Here is a 23,289-nt window from a genome sequence, read left to right as displayed (position 1 = left end):
ACTCCATCTCCGACTATTGCTATGTTCTTCCTGTCTGCACTTCTGCTTCCAGCCGCTAGCCTCACGTCCGCATGTATACTCACTTCCCACGGGTAAAGATTTTGCAGCGTCACCCCAACTGCTATCAGTGACCTGACCCCTGTGCTGCTATTAATGCCGTCCACCTTACTCCCACACCCAATACCACGTACTCCCCTTGTTCTATCAACTGCGTAGGAGCTGAAAAACTATATATTCCGAGTTGATATAAGAACTTCTAATAACTTTTACTGTGATACTTACTTCTCTCTAGCTGATTCGATTGGGAGCAAGAGTTTTATACTGCCATTATATGTCTGAATCCTGTTTGAACACTTGTGAGAGCTACTAGGGCTACATCCAGTCTCTCAACGTCTTAAGGGGTTTCGTCCTTAAGATAGTCAGTCACATTAAAGCAACCAATTCCATAATAATATGTTGATATCTTTTCATGGTCCTAATCCCAATGCAAATACTTGCTTTTATAACCTCAATGTGAGGGGAGATGTGAACAACTAAACAATGTGGGATAGAAGCCTATTTTGTCTTTTAGTCACTTAAGTCATTTTTGTCATAAAGTGACTTTAATCGATAAAGTACTTTATAAATCAACTTAATAAAATAAAGCGACTTAACCTTAGGAGTTCCCACTTAAATATCGTCCCCAATGAAACCAAATAGAGCCCTGTGACTAGCTGGCATCCTCAAAATAAATGCCGTTAGTTTATCTGGATGGAAAGATAGACCAACAAGGTGCCCTTAGGTCTAGCGTGGAGAAGGGGACATTACAGTCTTCCCTTCTCGGGATTGCTTGCCCTTAAGCAATCTCAATGCCGGATGCTGGAGGATTGACTCGCTTTCCCAAGTGGCATCTTCATAGGGAAAATCCTTTCAGCGAAGTAGATACTCCCTAATGGACCTATTACGTAGCTTCGTTTCTCCGACCTTTATCACCTTGGCTAGAACTAATACTAGCTTCCCTTCCTCATCAAGTGGGGGCAACCAATGGAGGGTATTACATGCTGACCAATTGCTTTCTTGAGGCAAGAAACGTGGAAAATGTTATGAATTCTGCTATCATTTGGCAAGTCTAGCTCATAAACAACCTCCCCAATCCTCCGAGTAATGCGATAGGGACCAAAAAATTTAGGCTGAAGTTTTTGAGACCCACTCTTCTTCAAGGAACTCTGCCTATAAGGTTGGAGACGAAGATAAACCATGTTACCTAACTCAAAACTCCGCATTGTCTGATGGCGATCAATGTACATCTTCTGCTGATTCTGAGCTTAAAAAATGTTCTCCTGAAGAGATTTAAGAATGTCTTGCTGATCTCGTATCCAATCCCCAGCTAGTGGTGCCCTGATGTCCTGCAAAGCCAAATCTACAAATGATGGAGGCTTGATGCCATAGAGAGCTCGAAATGGAGTCATATGGATGGACATGTGGTAGGAGGAGTTGTAGCAATACTCCCCTAGATATAACCATTTAATCTAAGCTCTTTGTTGCCTTGCTACATAGTTTTGGAGATAACCCTCCACCCATTTGTTTACTATCTCAGTCTCCCCGTTTGTCTAGGGGTGGTAACTTGTGTTTTATGTCAACTCCGTTCCTGCCAATGGGAATAGTTTCTGCTAAAAGGTGCTGAGGAACTTGCTATCCTTGTCGCTCATAATGGTTTGAGGAAGACCATGTAGACGAAAAAGCTCTCGAAAAAATAACTCAGCTACTTGAGAGGCCGACCAATCTGTTGCTATAGCGAAAAAGTGAGCGAACTTAGTCAATCTGTCCACCACTACAAAAATGAAATCTCTGCCTTGCACCCTTGGCAACCCTATAATGAAGTCCATGGAGATATTCTCCCATTTTTGCACTAGAATAGGAAGAGGGTATAATAATCCGGCTGGAAACTAGTGCTCTGACTTGTTCTGTTGACAAGTTAGACATTCTCTGATATGTTGGAAGAAATCGTCCTTGAGGCCCTTCCATGAAAACCTTTCCATGACCTGTCTATAGGTTTTGAAGAAACCTAGGTGTCCGGCTGATGGTGCATCATGAAGAGTTTCCATAATCTTTCCTTTGAGTTTATATTCTGTTACGAGGTAGATCCTATACTTATAAAAAATCACATCATCGATTACCTTGTACCTACTGTCCTGAAGCTGTCCATCCATAATTTGACATGCTTGAGTATTCTTAGAATACTCAACCAGCAATTGGACTTCCAATCTACCGATATCTTGGAAATAGCAGAACATTCTACGACTGAAGGTCTCCTGGAAAGTGCATCAGCAACTACATTGTTCTTACTCTTGACATTCTCAATATCAAAATCATAGGCCTGAAACTTGTTGACCCGCTTTTGTTGTCTTTCATTTAGATCCTTCTATTCTAAAAAGTAACACAAACTGTTGTGGTCTGTCTTAACTGTGAATTTGCCACCCACTAAGTACTGTCTAAACTTGGCTAACGTGTGCATAATGGCCAACATTTCCTTATCATAGGTGGAGTATAGTCTCTCACCGTCCTTGAGCTTCCTGCTCTCATAAGCTATCGAATGCCTATCTTGCATCAGAATTGTGCCAATTCCACTCCCTGAAGCATCACACTAGTACAAAAGGGCGAGAGAAATCGGGCAGTGCCAAAACCAGGTATGTGCTCATCACCTTCTTGAGCTTATCAAAGGTCACCTCTGCATCATTAGTCCACTTGAATGCCCTCTTCTGTGTGAGATCGGCGAGGGGAGCTGTTGTCTGTGAGAAGCCTCTAGTGAACCTCTTGTAATAAGAAAAAATACCAAGGAAGCCCCTCAAATCTGATACATCCCTCGGTGGTGGCTAATCCAGGATTGCCTGAATCTTTTCCTGGTGTACCTTCACCCTATCTACACCAATCATGTGACCAAGGTAAAGAATCTCGGTCAATCCGAACTCACACTGACTCCTTCGCAAACAATGAGTGCTCCTCCATAATACTAAATACTTCATCTAGGTGCTGTAGATGCTCTTCCCGAGTTGTACTAAAAACCAGGATATCATCAAAAAATACTAACATGCTCTTTCGCAGCTGTTTTATAAAGATATGGTTCATACATGATTGTAATATAGCTGGCGCATTAGTGAGTCCCATAGTTCTGAGAATCATGGCGATTCACGCGATTTGATTCAAGCCAAACGATTCTTTGTGAATCGATGAATTGAATCAGCGATAAAGGATTTATGAAATAAGTTACTAAATTTTAAGGGTTTTTTAAATTTGCTGATTCGAGTCCGATTCATGGCCAATTCACGATTCGATTCAGCCTTACCGATTCCGATCCAATTTCGATTCTTGTTACTTTGATGAGTCCAAATGGCATAACCAAGAATTCATGGTGTCCATGGTGACATTGGAAAACTGTCTTATGTACATCCTCCTCACGAACCCATATATGATGGTATCTAGATCTGAGGTCTATCTTCAAGAAATAAACTGCCCCATGTAGTTCATCTAGTAACTATTAATGCGAGGAATAGGGTACCTGTTCTTGATGGTCCTCTTGTTGAGAGCACGGTAATCAATACACATGCGAAGAGTACCATCCTTCTTCACCAATACGATTGAAGAACTGAAGGGACTGGAGCTGGGTCTGATGTGTCCCATGTCTAAGAGTTTTTTAATTGTCCTTTCTATTTCCTCTTTATAGTGTGTGGCATGACGATAAGGTGTAGTGATGACGGGTTTGGTGCCCTTCTCTAGCTCAATGATATGCTCAAACCCTCTATTTGGGGGAATGTCCGAAAGTATGTCCTCAAAAACCTTCTTGTGCGCACCGGTTGAATGTCAATATGAATCTGCTGACTTGAGTCTAAGGTAGCCTTAGAGGAAATGAAACAGTGTGCTGCCCATTGGATGTCATCATGCCTCATAATAGCCTCCATCATGTGGGCTGAAATCAACCTGGGTTTACCCTCTAGCATAGCCTTGAAGATCACTTGTCGGCCATCTTGTAAGAATTCCAGCTACATCTTATCATGATCAACTATGTACTTGCTAACAGTCTGCAACCACTGTCTTCCCAACATGGCATCTAATCCATCCAAATCAACCACATAAAAATCTACTTCAAGAAGAAAGTCATCAAAGTGAATCGGAAGTCTTGACACTTTTCCTGTACACCTCAATGTCTCACCTCTTGCCACTCTAACCTTGAATTTAGGTATGTCATCAATTTGTAACTTCCCCCTTGCAACCCAACGCGTGCTTATGAAGTTATGTGATGCACCTATATCCAAAAGACACAATACACTGCCCTCTAACTACTCTCTTCAAATGAAAAGGATGCCCCGTGGGATTGCTGAAAAGAGAAGCTATGATAGGAGACTATCTCTGAGTGGATTCCTTCTTTCTCTCTCTAGGTGGTCGCTCCTCACTTTCTTCTTCATTGCTGCCATCAACATCGCTGCCTTCTCGTTGCTCATCTTTTTTTGAGAGTACCTTGATATAATGTATTTTGCCTTTGCCAAGGCATCTATGATCCGGTGTCCATGCCTCCCTACAAGTGAAACATAGCTTCTTCCTCCTGAGTTCATTCCGTGTTTGAAAGTCCAACCTGGGAGGGGTAGCCTTATGCTGGTTCTTGTTCTTTTGGAATGAAGTAGATCCCTTATAAGGTTTCTTAGGAGGCTGTAGTATCGAAGATGGTCAGTCTAGAGTATGTGCGATCTTAATAGCATCATCCAAAGTGTTTGGTTTAAGGACCTTAACCAAACCTCTATATCTGTCTTGTAAACCCTTAGTAAACAACATTACGTTATGCTGTTCTGACATGTCTGGAACCATCACCAAAATCCACTAAAACTCATCAATGAAGTCATTTAGAGATCCACCTTGTCGCAACTATGCCAAATCCCTGTAATAAACCTCGATGTCTTTCCTGTCAAAGCGGGTAATCATCTTAGAGCTGAAAGTCTTGTAATTCGTAATGAGACCATGATCCTGGGTGATTAGCCCATGATGCCACCAATCATATGTCGCTCCCTCTAAATGCATTGTGGCAAATCTAATGGCTTTTGTCTCTACAATGGTCTTAAGTGCTAGGTAGGTGTCTAGCTTGTGAATCCAAGCTCTCGTAGATGTCTTACTGCTGCCATAAAAAATGGGGAGAGATAATTTGTTCATGGTATGTTTCAAACCTATTCTGCGCTCTAGGCCTCCTGTCCTGTTGTGGTCTCTCTGTCTCCCTTTTTGATTCAAATATTGAACAAAGGACAAATTTTGCTTAATCAGATCAGGGAATAAATCCCTTTCATCGTACATAGCCATAATGTTATTTGGCAGTAAGCCTGGTGTTGCGGGTGGTGCTACCTCTTCCTCTGCATTAAAAACAAGCATCAAAGGCCTGTCAGTTTTCCGTGTGGGGGCCCTAGCAGCTCGGGGTGATCTTGCCACACTACCACCTCCATTGTGATGACTTGGTGCTACCTTGTAAGGCAGAGCTAACTGCTGCATAGCACTCGTAAGCTGTTGCAGTGCAGTGGCGATATTATTCTACCCATCTCTAATAGCCTGCAAGGTTTTCCTCACTTCCCGTTCTTGTTCATTCTCATTATGACCCCCTTGATTGTCCTGTACCTGTTCACCCTGTTCTACCTATTCAACTTGTTCATCTTGTTTAGCCAGTAAGTTTGTCCCAAATGTTAACTCCTTGTCAACTAAGTAACTATCCTCAATATCAATTTGATTTGAAGATCGTGCCTATTTCAGACGGATGTGACTAAACCTGTATGGGTTTCCTATTCATTCCCGTCTGACATTATTCCTGTTAAAACCAGCTTGTTACGTAATATTTTTTCACACAAGTTGGCAGGACTTATGGCTCTGATGCCATTGTAATATTCCGACTCCAATAATGCAGCAAATATAGCTAAAGGAGTTTTTTATAATGTGAAAAAACACTTGTAATGAACAATGCTTCAAACAATGACATCGGATTTAGTTCCACGAATGAACTGCTGTTTGAATGCGAAGTAAAGAGAATTGAACATGATCACATAGCCTTATACATGATTTGAACATTTAAATATAGGTTTTCGATCACAAAACAAGGAAACAATGGAACTTGGAATAACTCGGATGCCCTGTAGGTCAGCTTGATCACATTTGTGTCACTTCAAGTGCATGCATTCTATAGGTACAGGCTCTGACCCTATTGGAGTTTACTAGTCCTGGACCCGTGACTTGGTAACCCTGACTTGTGGTGTCCTTGACTTAGTTATGTCTCCACACAATAATGGTAATTACGCTGATAGTTATTCTGATGGCTGCAACTGTGAACCCGTCTGCATTTGCTACTGTTGCTAACATGACCTGGAGTGACCAACAGTGAAGACAACTCCACCCTCAATTGTTGCTACATTCTTCCCATTTGCACTTTTGCTTCTAGCTGCTAGCCTCACGTCTGCACATATACTCACTTCCCACAATTGAAGATTTGCAGTGTTACCCCAACTGCTATTACATTGACTCGGCTCCTGCGCTGCTATTAATGTCGTCCACCTTACTCCCACACCCAATACCATGTACTCCCCTTGTTCTATCAATTGCGTAGGAGTTGAAAAACTATATATTCCCAGTCGATATAAGAACTTCTAATAACTCTTATTGTGATACTTCTGTCCAGCTGATTCGATTGGGAGCAAGAGTTTTATACAGCCATTATATGTCTGAATCCCGTTTGAACACTTGTGAGAGCTATTGGGGCTACGTCCAGTCTCTCAACATCTCAAGGGGTTTCGTTCTTAAGATAGTCAGTCACATTAAAGAAACCAATTTCATAATAATATGTTGATATCTTTTTATGGTCCTAATCCCAATGCAGATGCTTGCTTTTATAACCTCGATGTGAGGGTAGATGTCAACAACTAAGCAATTTGGGATAAAAGCCTATTTTGTCTTTTAGTCACTTAAGTCATTTTTGTCATAAAGTGACTTTAATTGATAAAGTACTTTATAAATCAACTTAATAAAATAACTTTAAGTCATTTTTGTCATAAAGTGACTTTAATTGATAAAGTACTTTATAAATCAACTTAATAAAATAAAGTGACTGATAAAGTGTTTTATAAATCAACTTAATAAAATAAAGTGACTTAACCTTACGAATTCCCACTTAAATATCTCCCACAATGAAACTGTTGACACGAAAGTTTGTACCCTTGCCTAAAGTTCTTACCTAAAGGCAACCTCGTGTAACATGGAAACAATCTCGAAAGTGTGGGACTTTGCAACTAGAGATTGAGTCTTCGGAGAAGGCCGACTTCCTTACTATCAGGGTGCACCTAATTACATCTTGAGAGGAAAAGGGAGAAGGAATGCATGAAAGCAAACTACCTAATCTAATCTAGAGAGGGGTGATACACCAAAATGATCTGTTTGGTCTTATCTCTGCCTAGTAGTGCACTATTCACCAATATAATTTCAAAATACATTGATTCAACCTTTACCTTAATTCAACAATCACATATAGATCAGAAACCAATTGAGATGCTATAAGGAAGGATATTTGTCGTTGGTAAATACTATGTAGCCGACAGGGTATGTGTTAGGATGTATGTTGTCGGTATGAGGAAGGTTGTCGTCGGTATCGGGAAGGTTCTTATTATGTAGTCGACATGTTGTATGTGGCCGACGGATCCCTTCGAGAAGGTTCCTCGGGATGTATATATACACTCCAAATAATCATTGTAATCATCATCATAGGCATAATGTAATGTCTTTGGCATATGCGAATAATACAAGGAGTTCTACTGTTCTTATCTATTGTTTGTATGCATTGACCTCTTTACCCAGTACAGTAAACATTTGGCGCTGTTGCCTCATGAACTTGGAAGGAGGGAGGAATGAAGATTAATGCCAAATCAACTTAACAAGGATCAAAATAAGATAAACGGAAAAGATGGAATACGTACTGCACAAGAAAATTTAATCTTGGCACAACAAGCTGAACACAGAAGGAGGTTCTAGAAGATTGCAGACCGACACAAAAGTGCGGAGGAATTGTTGGAGGAGACTCGACAGCGGGTGGAGTTGGTGGAAGAAGCAAGGGAGGAGTTTTTGAATTTGTATTCGCTGAGGGAAGATAATACAAACGGAAAAGAATCGGCTCGCACGGCTTAGAGTGCCGAGGGAGCAAGAGCATGGAGTGAACTCTTCGTCCATGATACACTTCCAGAACAGACAGATTCGCTTAACGGAGACCCTTCTTCACCAAAAAGCATGGCTGCTGAGATACAAAGTGTTGGTGCAGGAGTGCAAACCGTTGGTATCGGGATACCAAGTGGCGGTGTCGGGATACAAAGCGTTGGTGTCGGAATGGCAGGACCAAAGGAGAAGTTGCCTAAATTTGATGGTGATGGAGTAGCTGATCCTATCCGACATTGTAAAACTTGCGAAACAATTTGGAGGGCGAATGGCATAACAGATACAAATGAATGGTTCGACAGTTTCCGGCCACCCTACGGGGTGTTGCAATTGATTGGTTCGCCGATGCAGATCCCCAATAACCACTTGGGACAACCTTAAGGAGTTTACTGTCGAATTTCAATTGCTCTGCGACAACAATGAAATCGTAGCCGAAATATACTACACAAAACAAGGGAAAAATGAAACAGTCTGAGTCTACGCCAAGAAGTTGAAGGACTTGATCAACAAAATGGAGAATAAGCCAGCTGATGGGTTATAGAAAAGATGGTTCATTGAAGGTCTACACCCAAAGTTGCGTAAAAAGATGAAGATTGTGCCACCATCGTCATACATTGAAGCATACAATCGAGCAATGAACCTGGAAAGTGAGCAGAAGATGAATAAGAAGAAGAGTAGTTCGTTTGATTCAGATGACGACGCATCTTCAGAAGAGGAGAGCAGTGATGACGAAAAGGACAACAAGAAGGTTTGCGCCCTTCAAAAAGATATGATTCAGATGATGAAAGAATTCAAGAACATGCAGAAGGAGACCAAGGGAAATGAGCTACAGTGCACCGAGTGCAAGAAAGGACATACAAAGGGATCGTGTCCGAAAGACCAATTCTGCGAGATTTGCCAGATCATGGGACATTCGACAAAGGAATGCCCTTTCAACCTGAAAACAAGAGCACTGGAGCAAGTGTTCCTAACACAAGAGGCATCCGCGTCACGAGGGAGCGGGAACACCAGTACGAAGGGTGCTACGTCGGGAGGGTACAAAAATTATCGGCGAGGACAAAACATCAACAATGGCAACAATAATAATGGTAGTAGGAGTTGAATTTAGTACGATGCGAACAACTGACCCATAGTTCAATGCCGAGCATGTAATTTGTGGGGCCACTTTGCCCGAGATTGTACAATGTAAAACACACCAAAGTTATTGTGTAGGTGGTGTGGTTCGGGGGACCATGAGGATGCTAAGTGCTCGAAGTCGAGAGTAAATTTGATCACTGTCGGGACAGACGAAGAGAAGGTTCTGGTGGAAGCAAGCAAAGGTGTACCCCGACATGACAGGGGAAAAGAAGAGACTGGAGGAAGCGCGGGCAGAAATCTAGAAAGCAACACAGGCAAAGAAGGCACACCTGAAGGACACTATTGGTACCTCTGCACGGAACTGCGCAGAACAAAACATCGTACGACAAATATTGCAAATTGAGGTACCCGTCAGAATAAATGATCTGTTGCTCACTATGCTTCAACTCGGTACGGCACTCACGAACATTGCTCCAACTGCTAAGTTGCCAGCAGAACAAGGAAGGTAGAAAGAAGGTGGCGCAAGTGCAGAAGATCTGATACTGTTAGCCCTATCATCCAGACGGCATCCGATAGTCGTCGAAATGGGAATTCTCGGGACTGTTTTGATGGACACAATTGTGGACGGAGGGTCCAGTGTCAATGTGTTACCAAAGGATACCTGGAAAAGGTTGGGACAGCCGACATTGTGGCCACCTACATTCCAGCTGCTAACGGCCGACCAACACGGATTCAAACCATTGGGAGTCTTGACAGCACAACCAGTGACAATTGGAACACAACCATTCCTGCTTGACTTCGTTGTGATTCCACTGAAGAGGAAAGGTTACAATGCCATTCTGGGCCGGGGGTGGCTGATACAAGCCAAAGTTAAACACGATTGGAAGAAAAATACTCTATCACTTGAAAGCAAAGGGCGGAAATACATCATTGATCTACAAACTCAAATGGTCGGGGAAGAAGCCCTGTCATCAGCTTCCGAAGAAGAAGAGGATGAAGAGAGGCAGTGCATGGAACCAGATCAGGAGGGAGTCCTACGGTTGGAAGGAGATGACGATTTGGATTCGGTGAACGGTCTTTACCACTGGCAGATAGAGGACTATGAACTGTTTCAGGTTTGCAACGTGCTAACAATAGAGGAAGGTCATAGCGAGGATGGATTTCCAAGGGAATTCACGGAAGTAAAAGAGGGGAATGCGCCGCTCGATTAAACACTCGCCCATGCATTCACTAAAGGGGAGCCCATCAAATACAACGAAGCCACACTGCAAACAATGAATTTGGGGGATGAAGTAGAACCAAAGAATATATTGGTGGGAGATAATTGGGATCCAGTACTCAAAGCAGCGGCATTCAAGATATTTTTGGAATACAAAGACGTGTTTGCGTGGACATACAAAGATTTGAAAGGAGTATCGCCAGAGTTATGTGTACACCACATCCCGTTGGTCAAAGATGTTCTCGTACAGAAGCAACCATACTGGATGAACAAGAACTATGTAGCATGGGTTACAGAATTGATCAACCGGATGCTGGAAGCCGGTATTATTTTCAAGGTGCAGACCAGTGAATGGGTGTCACCCATAGTAATCTCACTGAAGGACACCACCCAGATCCGGATATGCATTGATTTCAGATGCCTAAATGAAGTCAAGATCAAGGATCCGTTTCCAATTCCATTTATAGACAACATCTTGGGGGAGGTAGCCGAACATGAGATATACTCATTCATGGATGGATTTTTCAGATACAATCAGATTTCAATCGCAGAGGAGGATAAACTGAAGACGGCATTTGTCGTAGAAGATGGAGTGTATGCATATAATCGGATGCCGTTGTGCAATGCGCCTGCTACATTCCAGTGTATCATACTGCACATCTTTGACAAAAAGTTTGTCAGGAACTTCAAGGCATTCCTGGATGATTGGTCGGTATTCAGCATCGAGGACAAACATCTGGTAGCATTGGGTGAATGTATGGAGAGATGCCGATGGGCGCGCCTAGCCCTGTTCCATACATTTGCCTTCAATCCTTCCGTACAGTCTGTAAGGAAGGATTGAAGATGGATCCAGACAAAGTAAGAGTCATATTGGAGATGCAACCGTCCACCAACGTAATGGAGGTAAAATCTTTCTTGGGACACAAAGGTTACTACAAAAGGTTCATCAAATTTTTTGCCAAAGTATCATACCTGCTGGACAGGTTAACATGCAAGGGAGAATCGTTCAGATGGGAGAAAGAACAAGATGAAGCATTTGAAGGGCTTAAGGTACGATTGGCTATGACACCCATCTTGGCGTATCCGGATTGGAACAAAGAGTTTCATGTTCATGTCGATGCGTCCAACTATGCAATTGGAGCAACCTTGGCACAGACGGGTAACCACGGGTTGGATCACCCGATCTACTTTGCCAGTCGACTGCTATCAAAGGCCGAATAGAATTACAATACGATCGAATGGGAAGCCTTGGGGATGGTCTATGCTGTACAGAAATTTCGTCATTACTTGCTGGCGACACCATTCGTCTCCTATGTCGACCATTAGGCTCTGCTGTATATGGTCAATAAACCTGTCATTCAAGGAAGAATCAGCCGTTGGTTACTTCTGTTGCAGGAGTTTACCTTCAAGATCATCATACGGCCAGGGAAGAAACATGTAAGCGCAGATCATCTATCACGCCTCAAAACAGGTGAACCTGCAGATGGTGTGAATGACGACTTTCCTGATGCACAGCTGTTCGAGATTGTTGTACTACCAAAATAGTACACGATCATCGGAGAGTACCTTTCGACGGGACAGTTTTTGAGCAACTTGCAACCAAATGGAAGACGAAAATTAGTGTTGTGGAGCCGTATGTTTCAACTGATCAATGGACTGTTATATAAAATGGGACTCGACCAGATCCTAAGGCGATGCGTCCTCGAGGAAGAGATCCCAAGGGTACTGAAGGAAGCACATGAAGGACCGACAGGAGGACACATGGGGCCAGACACAACCGCACTGAAGTTACTCCTGGTAGGACTATGGTGGCCAATTGTACATAATGACGCCAGGGAGTGGGTCGTTGCATGCGATACATGTCAGTGAGTTGACAAACCATTGAAGAGAGACTTCATGCTTCTAAATCCCTCTCATGCCTAGGAACTCTTTGAACGATGGGGATTGGACTTCATCGGACCCTTGAAGGCAAGCAAAACTAGAAGATGTCGATATATCGTCGTAGCGACGGAGTACTTGACCAAATGGGTGGAGGCACGCGCACTACTAGATAACTCGGCGGTAAGCACAACAAAATTTATTTATGAGCAAATTATTACCAGGTACAAGATTCCATTGTAGTTAACAAGTGATAGGAGTGGGCATTTTGTAAACCATGTTATTCGACTGCTCACCACTGAGTTCAAAATTTATCATTCATTATCGAGCCCGTACTACCCAAGAGCAAACGGACAGACCGAGGCTACCAACAAAATCCTGGTATCAATTATCTACAAATCTTGCACGGTTGAAGGTGAAGATTGGGAGGAAAAATTACCCTCCACTCTTTGGGCTTACCGCATGGCGTATAAGGGACAACAGGGCAAACACTGTTTCAATCAATGTTCGGATAGGAGGTAGTGGTACCAGCGAAATTCATGATATCGAGCCTGAGGATAGCACTGGAAAATAAGTTAGGCGACATGGAAAGCTTAAGGGAGCGGCTGTATAAACTGAACAAGCTGGAGGAGAAGCGATTATTGGCGCAGTGGGCGACAGAGGTAACACAAAATAGGCGTACGACATGGCATGATAAGCACTTGAAACTGAACAGGTTTCAACCCGGACAGTGGGTGTTGAAGTATGACGGCCGGAATGAGATCAAACTAGGCAAGTTCAAGGTTAAGTGGGTTGTGCCATATCAGATTCGGGAAGTGGGTGATAATGGAGCGATCAAGTTACATGGCATGATAAGCACTTGAAACTGAACAGGTTTCAATTCAAACAGTGGGTGTTGAAGTACGATAGTCGAAATGAGATCAAACCAAGCAAGTTCAAGGTTAAGTGGGTCGGGCCATATTAGATTCGGGAAGTGGGCGATAATGGAGCGATCAAGTTATGGATGCTGGATGGACAGGAAGTTCTGGAAACAGTGAACGGGTGTGAGTTAAAGATTTATTGCGCGCTAGCTAAGTCACCATTAGGGAATATTAAGGAGTAGTAGTATTAATCAAAAGAAGAAAAAATTGCAAAAAAAAAAAAATGGTGAGAAAAGAAAATGCATTGTACGGCCAAGTACTGTACAACATTTTGAGCAAGTGATAACATCGTACGATATAGTGTTTAGTAGCATATCACCATATGACACATTGTTTGCAACACCGTACGGCTCCCAGTATATCACCGTACGGATATGTGGTGTTAGGGAGTATAAAGAAGCTACGTACGACATGACAATTTGGGAGGCATTCAGGTTGGAGACTTTGGTTCCTGAAGGCATCCACTTTTTGAGGCGCTATAAAAATTGCATCACTGTAATGCATTGGCTTTCTAGTTATGTACGACACTTAAGGAAGTTTGGAGGCTCATCATTGGCAGCCGTATGACATCTCCAAGTTAAATAATATTCACCATATGGCTCTCTAGAAACTAGTGCACGGTGTTTGCGCGGGTGTACAGTGTTAGAACTTTTTAAAGACATAATGTACGATGGCATTGGCATAATCACCATACGGATTGCGTATAGGACCTTACACTAAGTGCATAGCATCTGTATTATGCGCCGTACGGTGTTCAAGGACATAATATAAGATTGCTATTGGTTCGTACAGGCAAGGGAGTGCTGCAAGATAAGATCCGTAGTTGCAAGAAATTGTACAATCATGGAGTTCATTCGAAGTGACCAAGCTGGAGGTGTTTAGGGGAAGAGACGTATAGGGGAGGAGACCTGCAAGTAGCCTGTGAATTGGTAAGGAGGGTTTGTGCTACAGGTGTGTAGGCGAAGGGTTTCACAGAAAGAAAGTAAAGACAAAGGCTTCTAGACAGGTGAAGAAATTGGAAAAGCTATCAGTCGTAGAAACTTAGGCACTCTTTCATTCCTCAAAACCTTGTGTCCAGACGTGCATAGTAAGGAAAGCATTTGTGCAGTGTTTTTTAGTAGCAGAGACGCCGTATGGCTATATGGCATGCAAGAGTAAGGACAAAGGGCTAGCATCCGTACAAGTTCAGGAGGAGAATTTTGCACCCGTACGGAGTAACTGACCTAACGGCATTGTATTCAACAAACTCATAAAGGCATATTAGGTATGTATTCAGCCAGAAAGAGGGCTTGGAGGAAGCAATTGGATTAGGATTTAGCTATGAGCCAAGATGTGTAGGCGCCTTCTGAAGCACGACCACTCAGAATGGACAAGGGCAAGCAAAGGGCCAAAGTACAGAATCAGCCGGATGTGTAGACAACGCCACAAAATGTAGCTTTCAAAGGGTTGAAATGGGTTGGACTGTAGGAAGTGGTGGAATGAAAATCTAGATACTCACCTCGTTAAAGCAAGCATTTGAAAGGCGCAGGTGGAGTGGGCAATCCGGATGCCACTTTTTTGTATCTGAGACTTTGAAGGTGTATTGTGTCCCATGATCGAGGCATATGACAGGCACTCTCGGAAGAGTTCAGTTCCGTATTTGGGGTACGACATGGCGGTTTCATTTCGGCCAACTGACTTTACTAGAGTGTTTGGCATTCCAGGAGCGGCACAAGGAGGGAAGAAGATTGACAGTAAGCCACAAAAGATGGACAGGGAGAGGAAGTTGCAGTTGGTACAATTAGTATGCAACGACCAGGTATAACAGCAGAAAGATGCCCTTATTGGCACTTCGAGGGGAAGGGGGTTGCGGAAGTTTGATATTAGAGAAGGCCATTGGAAGTGCCTTATGGACATGGTAAAGAGTCGGTTGATAGGATTAGGGCTTCAAACATTTCCTTTTCGTTGGTCAGTATGATGAACAGACTCATGAACGGGAAGGTGTACGACTGGGCTTCTCTTTTGGCCACGCGCATGGACAAGTTTATGACATTGCAGCATAAAACGTTTTACATGTCGCATTATGCCATCGAACTCTTTCTGGAGGCAACTGCTAGGACGATACCCCAAGACAAGTTGGAAATACAACCAAGTCCGGCAGTACTTGGCGAGCCTCCGATAATGCAATGGAGGCATTTAGACTCACCTGCATGGCAGAAGGGCGCTGGTCAGAAGAGGGCACGACAGGAGATGGAGGAATCAGGCAACACGGATAGTGACCACTAGGACACATCTTGTGAGGAGGACGATTCTGAGGATATGGAGGTGGAGCAAGATAAGGAGGAAGATGATGAGGAAGTCGGTGTAATTTCAACAACTCCACTTTGTTTTCCGCGACAGTTGAGGACTGCGCCAGTGACTACTACTCCATCAGTTCCGGCATTTCCAACTCCGCATATGCACACCATGGCAGATGTTCATATTCTAGGGTTCGGATAGTTTTGGTATCCAGTGGTGATGACCCCAGTCACTCTTAATCCCAGATCACAGACAATGGTAGCAAGATCAGTTCAATATTCTGTACTTGTCCAACCTTTAGTAAGCCAGAGGACAGCATCACTAGCAGCCACGACTACGCAACCTGCGGGATCACGGCCTCAGCCAGCGGTTCAGGAACCGACTACTGTACCCGTAGCAGAAAGTTTGCCTTAGCCACCTCCTGTAGCAGAGGGAGGAGTCAGTCAGGGAGGCATGTAGGAGCAGGTTCGTCTAGAGGTGATTGGGATGGATGCAATAGTCACCATAGCCGACACTTTGTTGGATGAGGATCAGGATGTTGATTTTAGTATTCCAGAAGTGGAACCCCAGATGCAAGTAGTGGAACCAACAAGCTTAGCGAGTCGGGTGAGTGAGTACTTGAGGCGACGGCTACTTGCCCCTATTGCCAGAGGTCCTTCCATTCAGTCCCCCATGAGAGAGCACACGCAGTTGGAGGCCATTTGGTCAAACAACAAGGTAGTCGAGGTACCAACATCACCAGGGGTAGAGGATCAGAGTGCAGTAGCAGTAGCAAAGAAAGTGGATGGAGGAGCGCAGGTGTCAAACTTTCTACCATTAACGGAGGAGAAGGATAAGGATGTTCGTTCTCGCCTGGCTTTCATCGCAGAGCAGAGCAAGTCCTTGGTAGAGTTGGTGCTTACAGAGAGAAGAAGGGCAGAGGCTAGGCAAGAAGCTCGGGAGATGACGGAGAAGGCTCGGGAGGAGATGGCCGATCGACTTGCCACCCAGTAGATTGCATGGGAAGCATAGCGGATAGCCCTGTTAGCACAACTCGAGGAAAGTGCACGAGGGAAGCAGCAGGCGGAACAATAGCTAGCAGCAGCGGAGCAGCGTTTGGTAGCAACACTTCAGGAGGACACAGCAAATAGGGCTCATGATCAGAAAGAAGCCGAGTGCCAGGAGGTTGCATTGATGTTGAAAGAAGTAGTAGAGAAGAACTCTCAGATTCGAGCTGATTTGAAGGTTCAGACGAAACAAGTGTATCAACTTCGACGCAGCCGGTCTTCACAGTCTGAGATGCAGCGTTTTGTTCATGATGTCTATGTCTATGTTGTTTTTATGAATAAATGTAGTTAGTTGTTTGTTTGAGTTTTGTTGTGTAGTCGTTCGAAGATGACTTTTCTTTTTGGGGGGGGATGATATCGTCGATAAATACTGTGCAACCGATAGGGTATGTGTCAAGATGTATGTTGTCGGTATCGGGAAGGTTGTCGTCGGTATCGGGAAGGTTCTTGTTGGTATCGGGAAGGTTCTTATTATGTGGCCGACATGTTGTATGTGGCCGACGGACCCCTTCAGGAAGGTTCCTCGGGATGTATATATACACTCTCCGGGTAATCATTGTAATCATCATCATAGGCATAATGTAATGTCTTTGGCATATGCGAATAATACAAGGAGTTTTGCTGTTCTTATCTATTGTTTGTATGCATTGACCTCTTTACCCAGTAGGGTAAACAATCTTCACTTTATATTGTTCAAGGCTAAATAGATACTGTCATACAGATTAAAGAATGGAGGTAATACACTAACAAAGGCAAGAAGGTTTTGCACTTATATTAATCAGAGAATGAGGTACAACAGAGAAAGATATTCATTCATAGGCAAAAGGAAATTAGAGTAGCAGAGCATATGATACAACTGCTATAGAATCAGAGAAAAAAGACCGGCCCTTGGAGGGTTTACCAAACTTGCTTTTATAGTTCAAGCATAACTGAGAAACTTCTTCCTTAAGCCAAGCTCAACTTTTGCCATTAAATTCCTAGAGAACAATCACTGCTGATCCAAAGAAGATTTGATCAAGTGCGTGCCCATATGCAAAAAATCATGTCTTTCATACTAATTTTGACTTTAAAGAGACAGAAATGGTGGTCATAATTGCATCGCTAGCTAGAAAGCTAACTCAGAGCAGCAATGGAGTGTCCTTTGTATCAAACAGGCATGGAGATCATCAAAAAGTAGTTGCAGACGATCGAGGAATTAGTTCACCATTAAAGAGCTGCTTCATGCCGTGTTCGCAACCATGCCAAGTAAGTCGTGTCAGCATTTGAATAATCAACCCCGCCACGTGGTCCAATCTTTTTTTAGCATTCTGCCATCTCATATAGTCTTCTATCTTCACATTGACGCACTGACTGCCCTTGTTTTGCAGCTTCGCAGCCTATTTCCTTCATTAATTGCCTGACCTTGCGAAGCGGCGATTGCCCATTTCTATGCCCGATCGCTGCTTTGCAGCTTGTTTCTACCTTATCCTCTTAATTGCAGCAGCCTCGTGATCATGTATTTTGCTACTTCACGGCTTGAGAATACTTAACTGTTTTGCAACCAACGAAGTTGCGGAGATTAGCCTTAATTGTTGATCGCCCCTTTGCAATTGTGAATTGCTCTTTTCCACTAACCGCTGCAATCATGCAACACACATAAATGATCATTTCGCCGGGTCGTAGCACAATCCTTAACTGTATCATAAACCACTGGGACATTGCGAAGACCACAACCAAACTGCTAATCGCCCAGTTGCAATCTAACTATTAACCTTGGTGTTTAACCTCGCGACTATGCGATCCATAAGTTTTTCGCAGCTTTGCTGCCATGACCATAGGTTAGCAATTTAACCATGCAACGAAGCAACTGAAATCTTTTACCATATCGCAACCTTAACCTCGGTTAACATTAACCTTCTGCGACCAAGCAAAAAATTGAAATTGACTGAGCTGTTGACTTTGCAACTTAAAAAATGAAACCATCTCGATGGAATGAAATCGATTGAAATGATCAGCCTTCATTTGATGAGATATTCTCTGCCCCTCTGTCATTTGATTTGACACATCCTTTATTTTGCGGCCCACTACTGAGTCCAGTCCCACCTTGTCCATGTGGCAAACACTCACTTCCTCGTAATGGCTAAACATCGCATAACTTCAAAAAGCATAGAAATGACAAAGGTTGATCTTCTTTTATTTGATAGCTAGGAAGATTGTGGGCCCTTTGAGGTATTCTTGAGATAAGACTTGACCTGTGACTATGCAATTGAAGCTAATTGCTTCATGCAACCTGGGACCAGAGTTTATCTTTTAATCCCACGATTGTGCGCACAAGGTGATTTGCAACTTCGCCATCCCGACTCTGAGTTAAGCTTAATTCCTTACGATCTTGCGAAAAGCATTGAAATTGACTGTTGTGGTTTGATCGCAACCTCGCAACCTTCATATCCTTAAGCCTTTAGTCCCTTGTGAAGTTGTGCCGACTTTAGAGATAATTGTTTCGTGCATTTGCAGCTTCTCTGATGGTTAAGTGCTAACTGCTTGTGACCAAGCGATGAGAGGCAGTCGCATGGTCATGACTTCAAATGTTCTAAGGATATAGCATGCAAACATGAAAAGATTCAAGACTCAGGAATAAAAGAGAAAAGTCAAGGATTTTTGTTGTATTCCTATTAGGCTTGCATGGCATTAAATGAACAATACAAAGGACGTGGTCATGGCTAGCACCTTGGTTTTCATGAGATTGGCAATATTTGGAAAACAAAGGGGGGGAATAGTCAATAGAAACCAAATAGATCCTTGTGACTGGCTGGCATCCTCAAAATAAATGCCGTTAGCCTATCCGGTTGGAAAGATAGACCAACAAGGCACCCTTAGGTCTAGCGCGGAGAAGGGGACATTACAAATACTCCCAAAATGATACAAGCAGCACCAACAAGTAATGTAAAGACAAATAACTGCAGAATGCATGCCAATAATTATTACATACTAGAAAATGGATATTGGACTCTTGTTATGAGCTAGGAGAGTGCCCAAAAGAAGCTACCATTAAATTTTGTTGCCTAGTACTTACCGACAATGGTCACTCACCAAACTAGTTTCTTGTTAATGTTCAGTTATAACATGATATCTTTGGCACTCACAATGATGAATTCTCAAGTCTCGTCTTTGGAAATGCTCTCTTCTTCGTTCAAAGGAATAATCTCACGATTCAAACACAACACCCAAATATAGAGGGAGAAATTTTGGTTTATTTAAACTCCTTTGGTCATATAGCCATGATATTGGAAGATTACAATTAATTGTTTTGTAACTCGACACTTGTCCCTGTATAGAAAATTATAGAATGCCTTAAAAGATTATTACTCGTAGTTTAGTAACACTTCTGCTTAGGTCCAAAAATTCATGCTTCTTCAATAATTATATTCGCTTGGACCCAAGAATTAAGATGACATATATCAAATAATATTCTCGTCTCTTGTTTCTTATGACAATTCTAATACTTTCATCAAATTTATTCCTCCCATTAACTTAAAGAAATCAAATCTATGAAACTGGATTCAACAATTGGATTATGGAAAGCCTCCATGGTTTGTCATCAATGATATTAACCTTTCCTCCCTCAACCCTTGACTTCTTAGAACACCTGCAACTGTTTGCGTCTCACTAGTTTTGAGGTTCTCATGTGCCATCAACATGAAAAGTCCTCCATGCACTACTCTGGATGAAACTTCCTTCGCCAAAAATGCAAATGGCTATAGTCTATCAATCGTTGGTTCTCTCCGGATAGGCTTTTGCCAATGCAATGCATGATATATTAGTTTGTTCCCCTATTAACAATAATTCCTTGCTGTGCAAAAACTGTGTCTATGACATGCCTTACTGTTGGTAGACGATGTCTTGTCACCCTACTAAGATAGCACACAAAACATGGAAACACTCTGCACCCTGTAACTCACTATTCCTGTGTGTCAATAAGCTTTTCCTTGCACAATAACATCAACAGATAAACTCCCTATGCAAATGACCCAACTTTCCTTGTTCCCAACAAACGCTACCTCGACAACAAGACATGCAATCAACTTCCACCCATGCTTCCGCTGCTCTTTGAGTTCAAATTTCTTTGATTTAAACTGGCGACTTGCTTTTAGTTTCTTCCAAGAAACAGTAAGAGGGGTCTCACAACACTGCATCAAACTCTCAGAACACACAATGACTGTCATTCAATTGCTCGATAAACTCCACATTCACAACTTCTCACACTCGCAACTGTATTTGATTTGGGAAAGGCTGATGCATCGACCAAGTGTCATACATGCTATTGAATCACAGGATGGCTGCCGCTGGTTCCATTGATTACTATTTGGATTCGAACAATAATATGCAACATACACCTCTAGCCTGTCTCTTCCCTCTCTGTGCAATCACGACACAACCCAAACCATAGTCAATGACCAAATCCCTAATGCAATATTTTCTCAAAACATAAGTGAGGACCACAATAGATTTCTCGGGCCCCATTGTTAACAGCTCGATGGTCGGTAACCTTGGCTTAACCAAGAAACTCATGCCCACGATTATATGCTCAAATAAACCTCTAGTCACTTTTCACATTTAGATTTCTCCTCCCGACAACCTTCTAAAAGCTTATATCAACATAGAGACTGAATCACCTGATAATAGTTTATTGAAAGACTTGGATGACTTCAAAATATTCTGCACAAGTTTAAATAAAATATGTATTGCAAACAATAGTCTTGCTTTTGTCGAGATATTAAAATTTTTGCCCTTGCCAAAATATATCACAATAGCGCACACCAAGATATATGTTCCAGATATAAACAATCCGTTCTGGATAAAATATTTCTATTTTTCTTTGTTTACTCCAATCCTGATAGAAATTGCAGAACTGCATAAATCTATTATTCTGATTACACCCAACAAGATGGCAAGTTTTTGATGCTCTAGTACCACTGTAATATCCCTAATGGCGATTTTACCAAATTTATTGCGTAAATAGATTTCAAAACATAAGGGATAGCTCATGCAAACAAAATCAGTAATATAAACTAGTAAATGAACCAGTAGATGCTCATTAAAACACTCAATTTAACACTTAATATTTTCTATTGTATTATAAACCAAGAATACAATAAATGCATAGAATCTAATCTTACAAACAACAATAACAGTCAGATAGTACACACATAAACAAAAACCTGTAAGCTCAGCATGAACTGTCTTGAATCCACTGTAGCGATTAACCGGGGCTGCGTCCAATCCTCTAGATATGGCCTGAAAGTTTCTGTCCTAAGGTCTGAATAGGAAGCTGTAAGCTCTCCGAATTGTTTCTTCAGGAGAAACTCAAAATTCTCCAAGAACAAAATAGTAAACTAAGCATACCAAAAAGAACTCTTCATCGCTCTTTTAAGGACCCAACATGTGACTCTTGAGCTTCCGTCCTCTCCTTTTGTCTTTTTCCTTTGTCAAAATTTAACCCCCTTTATGACGTCAAATTGATCCATTTAATAAATTTTCTTTAAGTTCTCATAAGCCAACTTCAATATTTTATGAATTTAACTTTAGAGTTCCTAATGTCCCAAAAAGGGGAAATAACATCAAAATACCACCACAACAGCATATTTTCCCTAAACAACTATCAACCCCAAACCACCCTGTTAACAGTCAAGTATCACTAAAACACCACCTTTGCAGTGGTTTCGCCCTACCCAACAACCACCCCATGAATCACTTTGACACAGTCATCCAAAAGATTTGTTACGCGTACTGCCCTATTGCAAATTTGCCTATCCTTGAACACACAGAGCATGGCACAAAAGGACAAGTTTATAATATCCCACTTTTAATTGAGAGCCTGATTTTCTGTCACCAGTTTTGGTTCCTTAACCAGTTTCTTGTTACCAGTCTAAAAACATAACTCGTTGGACTCCACATAAACATGCAGTTATTGAATGATCAATGATAATGCTCAACAAGACATAACAAAATCCTCTGAAAAACAAGAAACAATAAACCTTAAATGACAAGGACATGCAATCTATTCTCTGTGGCTCCAGGGATATGAGATTTAATAGCTGAATGGATAAGGCAGAACACTTTCTTCAATCCCACAAGTGAATCCTTTCAAATCGATTCCTACAGTCTCTGCCTTGGTCCCTGGCTGCTTGGAGTTCGATGGTGATCTGTTGTCTCTGGTAAACTACTGAAAACGATCCTGTGTGCACTCCCTTGCCACAACCACCTTTTGTGGTATCCTCCCTCTGTCAAGCTACCACTTCATGTATTCCTGTCTCTGACTTCCCTAGCATCCGCTCCCATAATACTAACCATTCACTCCGTCCACTACAAGCAACCTCTTCTAATTTTGCTCCCTTTGCAGGTTGTGGTGCCTTGCTAGACTAGTATGAATTGGCTCCTGTCCTCTTCACTATGTAATTCCATCTCAAACCCGACATGGAATTCCCATTGCGCGGTAGTTTGTTTTTTCCCACCTGTGGAAGTCTCAAAACATCCGTTGAGAAGCTTGGCTGCTTGTTGAACTCCTGTCACTCTTCTGCCAAACTGCAATGACTATCCTGGATGCGTCCCTGACTGCACAGAAGACCAACCAATGAATATAATCTGCAACTGTTACATGTTCCTTCACACTATTTTGGGAGCATCTCTCAGCCCCAAA

At 42.4% G+C, this 23,289-nt stretch overlaps 1 protein-coding gene across 3 annotated transcripts in view; it reads left to right on the top strand.

The window, feature by feature from the left end:
* SGR2 (shoot gravitropism 2 (SGR2)) overlaps positions 1–23,289 on the top strand; it is a 253,555-nt gene that overhangs the window by 14,688 nt on the left and 215,578 nt on the right. The window lies entirely within an intron of this gene.

The sequence above is a fragment of the Cupressus sempervirens genome, chromosome 6, assembly GCF_028749045.1.
Source record: "Cupressus sempervirens isolate cs-2001-9-10 chromosome 6, ASM2874904v1, whole genome shotgun sequence".
Classification (NCBI taxonomy): Eukaryota; Viridiplantae; Streptophyta; class Pinopsida; order Cupressales; family Cupressaceae; genus Cupressus; species Cupressus sempervirens.
Note: the sequence above shows the minus strand (reverse complement) of the source record. Positions and strands in the feature narration are given on the sequence as shown.